General features: G+C 52.2%; 1 long non-coding RNA gene across 1 annotated transcript; it reads left to right on the plus strand.

Moving 5' to 3' along the window:
* On the plus strand, positions 2,828-9,260 carry LOC110398817. Its single transcript, XR_002438637.1, has 2 exons — positions 2,828-7,447; positions 8,003-9,260. It is a non-coding gene; the product is annotated as an uncharacterized LOC110398817 (long non-coding RNA).

Below are 9,892 nucleotides of genomic sequence, written 5' to 3' on the forward strand. Positions count from 1 at the left end.
CTGCAGACTCTACCACTGCCACCAGCGCGGGGAGGGACGAGGACCTCCCCTACCGCGCTTCTGCCGTCACCGCCGCGCCCCCGGGCCCCAGCCGCCCCCCGCGAAGCTTTCGTCGACTGCGTCCCGATGGGGGCCGTGGGGCCGAGGGGGCTGCGGCGGCGGCGAGACCCCCGCTGATCAGCGCTCCCCTCTCGGCCCCCCCCTTTTTCCGCGCCCCGAGTGGTCTCGCCCGGCCCGCGGGTCACGTGGCGGCGGGTGGCGGTGTGACGTGGGGGCGCGGCGGGGTGGCGGCGCGCGGGCGCGGAGCAGCGCGCGGCGGCGCGGAGCGGAGGGGATCGGGGGGTCCCGGGGCGCGGAGCGGAGCCGAGCCCCCAAACCGGGGGGACAGGGGGGAGAGCTGCGAAAAGCGGTGCTTATTTTTTTTTCGTATAAAGAATTGTTGGGGTTTTTTTTTATTGCTGTTTTCTTGCTTTTCGGGGGCCACTTTCCCGTCGAACGAGCCGCCCTCCCCCATAAGACTTAAGCCAGCATCCTGCTGCATGGCACTGGATTTTATATTTTTCATTCCTTTTCATTCTTTTTCCCTCCATCGCTTTTTTTTTTTTTTTTTTAAATTTTTAACTCATGTTTGCAAACCCATCCATGGGCTCGTGGGATCCGCTATGGGGGAATGAAGCTTTTTCCATCCAGACTCCCCCGTGCGCTCCCTATCCCTTTTTTTCTCCCCATTCAAAATTATTTTTCTTATCTTCTATATACTTCTATATATTACTTTATTCTTTTTTTTTCTTTTTTTTTCTTTTTTCTTTTTTTTTTTGGCTTTGCTCTTAATACCGGAATCCTCAAGGAGAAAGAAAGAGGGGGAAAAAAAAAAAACAGAGGAAAAAAAAAAAAGGACGATGACAATTTTTTTTTTCTTTTTTGATGCATTTTTTTCTCTTTCCAGGACTCTCTCGCGCGCTGCGTTCTTTCTTTGTAGCCGTTGTGGTTATTATTGCAAAAAGCGGCCCCGTAAGTGTGCACCCGGCGGGGCTCGGCCGGCACGGGAACACGGGGCGGTGCTGGGGGGGCAGCGGCGCTGCGGTGGGGGGCGGTGGCGGGGCCGTGCAGTTTGCGCTGCTCTTTGCAGCCGGGGGAGGGAGGGGGCCGGCGGCCAAGCGTTGCACGGGTATGGAAATGTATGGCCCTGTATGAAAATAGCGCGCACTGATTGATGCCCCATCCCTGAGCTGTGTGCGTTTATTTATCCGCACCGGGCCTGCGGCGGGGCTGCGCTGCGGAGGCCGCCGGTTGCTTTTCCCCGACAGTTTTCCTGCTGGGGACCTGGGGCCGTCGCAATTAACAGAAACGTGTCAATGAGCGCATCCAGCGCGGCTCCCGCTGCTCTCGCTCCGCTCCGCGGGTGCTCGGAGCCATCAGCGCGGCGCTCCTAGTGGGTCTCGGAGCCGAAATGCTCGGGGCTGCGAAGGGAGGGATGCGGAGAGCTGTCCCTTAGCCCGGCGGGGAGGTGCAGAGCGCTACAGATCGCTCGGAGGACGGCTTTCCCGGAGCCGGAGCTGCCCCCGGTGCCATGGACCCATCGCGGCTGCTGCCCTCGGGGCTTTCCTCCCTTCCTTCCTTCCTTCCTTCCTTTTTCTTTCTTTTTCTTTCTTTTTCTTTTTTTAAATTTATATTCTATTTGTTTTACAGCAAGGGAATTAAAAGCAAAGGGAGTTGAGAAACAAAACAAAACAAAACAAGCCCTTTGCTGTTTGTCGTTCTCCTGCAGCGCGACGCTTTCGCTTTGCCGGGCCGGGGCTGCGCCGCTGCGCTCCGGGGCCGCTCCAGGGGTGGGCTCGGTGTGCCCGGTCCCAGCGTGTCCCCCGCTTGGGGTCAGCCAGCAGCAGCCCCGCTGGGCCCGGAGCTCGGCCTGGCTTCCTTTGTGGGTCGCTTTCTTTATTTTTGACGTTCCTCCTCCAATTTAATGCCTTCTCGTCCCCCAGCCGTGGGGCTGCCGTGCTGCGTCCCGGTGCCGCTTCAGGGCCCCGGAAGCAGCAGTGGTGGCTTTGGGGTGCGGGGAGGGGTGTATCTCCTTGGGACCCCCCCTCCCTGCTCTCGTCGGTGCTGAGCAGGTGAGGCCTCATTGCCCGTGTCCCTCTGCTGTGCCCTCTTGGCTTGGAGGAGTGATCCTTTGCGCTCGGTGGCAGCCCCCTGAATGGGAGGTGACACTGAGGGGCAGCAGTTGGTGGGGCACTCCCTGCACTAATCCTGCCCCAGGGGTCGTGGCCCCGGTGATGCGGGGATGGGGACATCACTGGGGCTGCGCTTGGTCCCTGTGGTGCTGCAGGTGCTTCTGCCGCAGGGGACGGGGCTGTGGGACACGTCCTGCCCCAGCACTGCGCTGGGGACTTCGGAACTGGAGGTGGGCGAGGGGCTGCGGGGCCTTCGCCCCGTAGTGATGGGTTTGGAGCATCCTGAAGGCCTCCTCCCAGGTGAGCTGCACTCCTGGAAGAAGTGCCTGTCCTTCACTAAATAAACAGAGCCCCTTTAGGATTTTTTCGTTGGGAATTAACTCCTTCAGGCCATGAGCCTTCCTCAGCCCTGTACCAAAAAAAACCAAAACAAGTCCAGGAGTGGGACGCTCAGTCTCAGAGCCACCACCAGCCCCAGCCTGGGGACGGCTGCACGCACGGGGCCATGTGTGCGCATTCCCTGCCTCCATGGAGCTATCTTGTTTGCTAATCTAACCTACTTTTTTTTTTTTACTTTTTTTTTTTTTTTTTTTTATTTTATTTTATTTTATTTTATTTTATTTTTTTTTATTTTATTTTTTTTTTTTTTTTTTTTTGTCAGAGGTCGGTGTTGTGCAGGAACCTGTCCTCGGTGCAATCTCAGAGCTCTTTGTGGGTGTCTGATTTCTGTAACGCGCTTCGGTTTCTAGTCTGAATGTCACGCACGAAGAATACCATGACACTGCTCGAGGTGCACGCGATCTTATCTACCTGACATTTTGGGCTTTTTTAAGCGTCCACTCACTCGATTTGCATAAAAATCACATGGGCTGCTTTCCCCCCCCCCCCTTTCCCCCCCCCATTTTTTTTTTTTTTTTCATGTATCATCATAACAAACCACTTACGTTTACCCTCTGACAGCGCCAGCGCAGGCACCGCTCAGTGCTCCCTTTCCCCTCTGATGGGGTCTGGGGTGGGGGGTCAGCGCTGCGCAGGGACAGTGCTCCCATCCTGCTGTCACTCAGCACGGTGCTGAGTTTCGCTTCCAAGCAAACCACACCACCACGCACACGTCCCAACTGCTTCTCTTAATTGCCACGGATGAGACTTACTTTGATTGATAAGGAGACTCTCGCAGCACAGCCCCAGCTCCCTGCAGCCCCCCTGCCCGCACTCAGGACAACTCAGGGCCGCAATTAACACAAACCCCGCTCGGCTCTCAGCCATGTGTCGGCTGCAGCCCTCGCATGGAACAAAATGTTTCCCTCGGTGTCGGGAGAGGCATCGGCTCCAGCGAGGGAGCGTGTGAATGGCAGAGAGTGGGGTAGTGGGGTGTCGTGGGGTGCGTCGTGGCTTTTTTTTCCTGCTTTCTTCTTCTTCTTTTTTTTTTTTTTTGTTTTGATTTGATTTAATTGGAGTGTTTGCGATCTGGCTTGTTTCTACCTCAAGCAAAGGGCTGGAAATGGAAAAGCCGGAATGCGGCTGTTGCAGCGCACCCTGGGCACACCTGAGCCGTATCTCCCCTTCCAACCCCATGCTCCTGCCACCGCCCCCCTGGCCCCCAGCCCCATTACACTGACCCCATCACGCCCCATGCAGAATGCTCAGTGCCCGGTGCTGGGCCTGCAGCAGGGAATGGGGCACCATGGAGGGACAGTGGGATGGAGGGATAGGCAGCAATGGGGATATCCCGCGGTGCCCCCTTGGCTACATGTGATGGCATTGCTCTGCGTGAGAGCTGCTGTTGATGTGCCGTGTGCATTGTTTGGGGCAATAAGCATTACTTGGATGAATTTCCCACAAAAAGCCCTTTCTGATCTTGGTGGACCCACTGCACTCAGATAAAGACCCAGGATATATCTCTGTGCAGCATCCCAAATTATCGGTCTGTCTCTCAGTGCCCCGGGACAGCGCAAACTTGCTGTCAAAAATGACTTACGGGACTTGCTGCCTGCCCCATCTTGCTGGCACTGGGGACGAGGCCGAGCAAGCATTGCTCCCACGGAGGTGTGCAGCACACTGCCCACGGCAGTGCCCTGCCGTGATTTCAACAGGGTTGGATGGAAGCAGCCCCGACCTCGCCAGGCACCCAGCCAGGGGATCCCCATCCATTTTTAACCAGCTACAGACTGTAGTCTGACACCACCTCAATAGGGCTGCACGAGGCCTGAGCCTTTGTGTGCCTGGTGGTGGCACCCCCCATGTTCCCTTCCCACCCTGTGTCCCCAGCACACTCATTCACCCACTTTTCCCCTCCTTTTGCCATCATGGATCCTTTGGAAATCTTCAGTGCTGGGACGCCGACTGGTCCCGGTGCTGCAGATCCATCAGCTACCAGCTGCTGAGGTTTGAACCCTTCACTAACCCCACCGATACCTCCTCACTTGCTCAGGGTGAGCTCAAACCTAATATAAAAAAGGTTGATTTGAGACAAAAAGAAAAAAAAAAAAAGAGAATAAAGGCTGTCGAAGGTTAACAGCGTTGTTTATTTCTTGTTTGAGAATCTCTGGGATCCCCGATATCAAAAAGCAGAAGGCTCAGGAAAAGGGCGCCCTGAAGTTTTGCAGGGAGCCCGAGTGCCTGTGGGAACCAAAAGGGGGAACTGCGGTGATTCTCTGCACGCAGGCAGCCGGGTGCAGGCTGGGCACGGCGCCCTCGGCATCTCCTCGCACCTCTCAGCCCATCGGGCGCTGCGGGAATTTCAGTTTCTCCCTTCAAATAAAGCACGAGCATCATTTTGATACCCTGCGTATTTTCCTGCAGGGAAACACTTTGATTTAGACTTGAAGGATCTGGGGACCTGGGTGGGTGAGGCTCCAGAAGTCATGGTGAAAGCGTCTGCTACTTGTTCTCCTGCCTCCCGAATTTCTTTTATTCCTCCTCACCATCCCTAAAAGCCTGGCTGGCAAGAGCACGCCGGCTCTGAGAAGAGTTCACTTAAATGCATTGCCAACCAAATATTTTATCTTCTTCTTTTTTTTTTTTTTTCATACCAGTAGTGAGAGCGTTAAATAATAGATCGCTGGATTTATAGGCTGCATTTAGGTGTGACTATGAATAGCTACAATAAAAAGAAGCAGAATATTCATGTGAAAGGAGGGAGGGGGGCTGGTTTGATATTTTTTTTCTCTTCGTCCTTTTTTTTTTTCTATTTGAGTTTCAGTTTTAGGGCTTAAGAAGAATCAGATTTTCTCCTTTCTTTTCTGTTGCTCTCGGGTGACGAGAGTAATCCAGCTATTTTCTGAGACCGAAATTCCTATGGGATTTCTCCTTGTTTTCAATAATTAAATATTAAAGGAGTGAGAAGCAGGCAGATTGCGTGACATGGACACAAACGGAATGGGGTATTTATTTGCATAGGTACGTGGCACACGGGGCAGGATCGATCTCCGAGCCCTATGAAATTACCATTACTCCATTAGAGCGTTACAAACAGATTATTGCCCATTGGAACGCGACTCTTCAAGTCCTAAAAATAATTTAACTCCAGGATTATTTTTATTTAATCTGGTCAATGACAAATGCACTGTAATTCCTATAAGGCAGAAATAGGAGCTGGAAGGTGAACCCAACTGCTTTTTCTCCCCCTCTCTTTATTTTACGGATATTTCCCCTTTTCTTCCCCCATTCTCCTATTCTTTCTTTCTGAAGTCTCACCGACGCCTCCGAATTTTGCAACTCCTCTCTCCTTCTTTCCCCTCCAACCACTTCTCATCGCAAAGTGCCGTACTTCTCCCTGAGATTTGCCCTCCTCTCTCCCTTAGGACGAATTCCCGTCTCAACAAGTCACCCAGGGAGGATCCCCGGCTACAGCTGGGCTCAATCCCATGCTCACGGGGTGATAACCGGCACCACGGCGGTGTTACAGGTGGGCAAGCGGCCAGGTTTCCCTTCTAGCCCACCCTGGCTGGGATGGGGGGGGGACCTGCTGCCTCCCCACCTCGTGCCTCTGCGTCCCCGAGGGTCACCCAAAAGCCTAAAGGGTGAGCAGGCCCCACGGCAGCCCTACGGCTTCCTCAAATCCTCCTCACTTTTTCATATATATATTTTTAAATCTTTTTATTATTATTATTATTTTGTAATAGTTCTGTTTTATTATGACAACATGTTTAATAAGCAGCCCCGGGCTGGAGGGAGGAATGCGAGCTCCTTGCCGAGATGTGAAAACGCTGCACTCGTGCTGCCTTGCCCCGTGCTTGCTGCAGCCCCGGTGTGCCCCATGCAAAGCTCTCAGTGGTGCCAAGGGAGGGGGCCATGCATGCGCTGTGAGCCCCCAGCTCCCACCCGGCCCCACAGAGGAGCCCAAAGCAAGCTGGGTTTGTTTGTCCTGGCTTTGGGCAAAGCTGGCAAAGCAGGAGAGACCCCGGCCTGGAGCGACATCATGGCATTTTTTTTTTTTGCATTTTTCTGACTTCAGTTTTAAGCCTTTCTGGGATTTCTGTTTCCCTCTGATGTGTCCCCCTCACCATGAGGATGCTCGGCAGCAGGGTTAATGCCCTCCTGCTAATTCCTTACATAACCCTGTGGGCTCAAATCCTCAAAAGTATTTGTGTGCCCTCCTCCCTTGGAAATCAGGGAGTTTAATTGTCTGCTAAAATTATGGCGTTTTTTGTTTTGAAAGCAGAGCAGGAAATAACCAACTTGGGTTTTATGAGCTTTGTTTGCCTCTCTGTGGTCACAGAGCACTTTTATGTACCTTTTACAAATAAATTCAGGGGTAAATAGCCCTGTGACCAGAATACAGATGGATTTGTAGAGTATGACCAGAGGGAAATGGGTGCCGAAGGAGGTGAGGGGAGATGGGCTTGGCCTCCTCTGGTCCCCATTGGCAAAATATGGGTGAGACAATGGCGCGGCACCAAAAGGATGCTAAAAGGAATAACCCATTAAGGGCTGCGAGATGCTGAGATAGGAGAACTGTAGAGATCGCAGCAGTGAGATGCCATCTATTGCAGACAACCGTTGCACAGCTGACTGCATCTCCCTCTCTGGAAATGGCTCCGTTCTTAGTTTCATTTTTGGCCATGCGACCTGATAGGATTCCTCTCCCTCCTCAGCGTTTGTCCCCTTCAGATATTTCATGCAGCACGGAGGAAGGAGGAAGCAGAATGCCGTGACATTGAGGTTTATTGCTGATTCTGCTCACGTCGGTTGAAATCAGTCACTAAACCTCAGCCGGCAGAACCCCGTGCACTGTGTTTTTCTTGCCTAGGTAATCGCGATGGCAGCAGGGGGAGGTAAGTAGAAGGGAAAAAGACTGATTTTATTAGGTGTTAGAGGAGCTTATTAGAAAACAGGGGGGGAAAAATGCAATAAAATTATAAAGATGTGAATTAAAACAAGTGATGAAATCCAGTCCCTGCTGACGGCAAGGGGAGACCTCTCTCCGCGTGCACCCTTTCTGGGCTTGGAAGATGCCCAGGCATTGATAAACGTTTTACGAGAGCCCGGCTCAGCTGCAGCACGCGGTGCATCGCTCTGGGAGGAAAACCCCCAGGTACAGGGTCAGCCCCTGGGCCTCACTGGGCTTGTTGTCAATTTACAGCCTACCTGCGTTATTTTTAAGCCAATTAAATTAATTGCTGGAGCAGACGATGCTTTCAGCCCCACGGCACTTTCTGCCCCCTTTTTTTGATACCGGAGGGCTCGTGGAGTGAGGCTGGGGCTTGGTTTTGGCAGCTGGGGAAGCGTGTGTGATTTATGCAAGAAACAGCAGCGGGGTTGGATGCTGCAAGACAAATATTTGGTTAATTCTTATAATTATTAGTAATAACAATACCCTGCTCTCTCAGGCACTTTTCGTCTCCGAGTGTTTGTGAGTGAAGCCAAACCATGCAGCTCCGCTCTCGGGGCTGCAATTACCAGCATTGTGCACGCGGAAAACGAAGCTGGAGGAGGACGAGCCACTGGCAGGCACTTGGAGGACTCATCCGATGAGACAAGTGCACGTTCCTGTGAGGTGCTGCACCGGTGGGGTGCTCCTCTCCAAGGGCATGAAGTATGGATGAAGCTGCCCATGCTACAGCTCCTTGCCCTGGGTCTGCCCTTGGTGTGAGAACCAATGGGGCGAGATGGTTTCATGCCGTTCACCTTCCGAGCTCTCCTGGTGCCTGGGCACTAAGAGCCTATGGAATGAGGATGGTTCCTCAGTGGTGAAGAACAGGGGGACCAGGTGGACCAATGACCAGGTCAACAAAGCTCTGGGCCACCATATCCTTTTGGCAGCTGCCACCCTGCCAGCATGGCTTCTGGTTTCTGACTGCCCATTGCAGGACCTTTTTGCATACATGGTTTTTATGCTTCTTCCAACTTCCACCCTACATGTGTGCATCAAGCCCCCACCACCTGCTTAGGCCAACTTTCTGCCAGAACATAGAATCATAGATTCATTAAGGTTGGAAAGATCAATAAGATGATCTAGTCCAACCATCAACTCATGAGGATGATCGCTGTAGACCATGTCACTCAGTGCCACATCTCCTTGGTTCTTAAACACCCCCAGGGATGGTGACTCCACCACCTCCCTGAGCAGTCTGTGCCAGTGCCTAACCACTCTTTCTGAGAAGAAATTTTTCCTACAGCATTGAATACAGTGATTCATAAGGGCTCTCCCAGTCTGCTTCTCCCTTTAGGAGGCTCATGTCATATTATCCAGCATCTAAAACTAAGTGGAGTAAAAGCCCGAGATCTAATTTTGAAAATAATAATAAAAGAAGATTTAATAATGTGTTGACTCAGTTCTGTGCCACTCCGGTGAATCATGACCATTTGTCACCAGCGAGTTTCATGGTTTAGGCCCCCAGTGCCAGCACAGAAATCCCGAGCCCAGTGGATCGTCAGAGCTTTGACCCGGTGCAAGGATTCAGTCACCTCTGTGCATCTCAGATCCCAGCTGACCCGATGCTTCACTCTTTTATTATCTGTGCACGATCTCTCCCACTGTGCCAAGAGTTCTGTGTTCTTCATTTCTCTTCCGTCTCTGATGCCACAAAGTCAAGTGAATGTCTTCAAGGAAATCTCAGTAATAAAACCTATTTCCTCCTCCCTGCTGCAAAGAGAAAGGAGAGTAATAGTTTCTTTATCCATCGGGGACCAGTTAATGCCTCGCTCCTCATCATCACCAAATGCAACTAATAAAGGAGTAAAGGAGATTTGGCAGTTTAATGCAGCAGCTAATTTTGTGCCTGCTGCTCTGCCAGAAAGTATTTTCACTTTTGGGTGATGCCAGAATAGCAGAGCTGATTAATTAGCCTTCTCTTGAGCAGGAAGAGCTCAGCTAAGACGCCTGTAGCCCCTGGACAACACAGGCATTGGCCAACCTTGTTAGTAGCAGCATTCCTGATATCTCGAGGGTTTGTTGATCCTCGGCAGGTGGGTGTCTCAGCAGAGGCATTCAGACTCACGTTTCTTTCCAGAAGCTTTATGCCAGTGCCTTAAGAGTTTATGGGACCAGGACTTGAGTGAGTACGTCCACAGGCAGAGAAACTCTCTCCAAGCATTCAGTGTGTGGGATCCAGCAAAGCAATTCCCTTGGCCTTGGTTGGGCCCCTATGGGCGCTGTGACATAGTGACAACACTGAGAATTTCGCTCTCTCTGTTCCCATGCATGTGGGGCTAACAAGGAGCATGGAAAGTCAAAGGAACCTTTGGGAAATGCGAGTCTCTTTTTGCTGACTCTGCAG

The sequence above is a fragment of the Numida meleagris genome, chromosome 4 (genome assembly GCF_002078875.1).
Source record: "Numida meleagris isolate 19003 breed g44 Domestic line chromosome 4, NumMel1.0, whole genome shotgun sequence".
NCBI lineage: Eukaryota > Metazoa > Chordata > Aves > Galliformes > Numididae > Numida > Numida meleagris.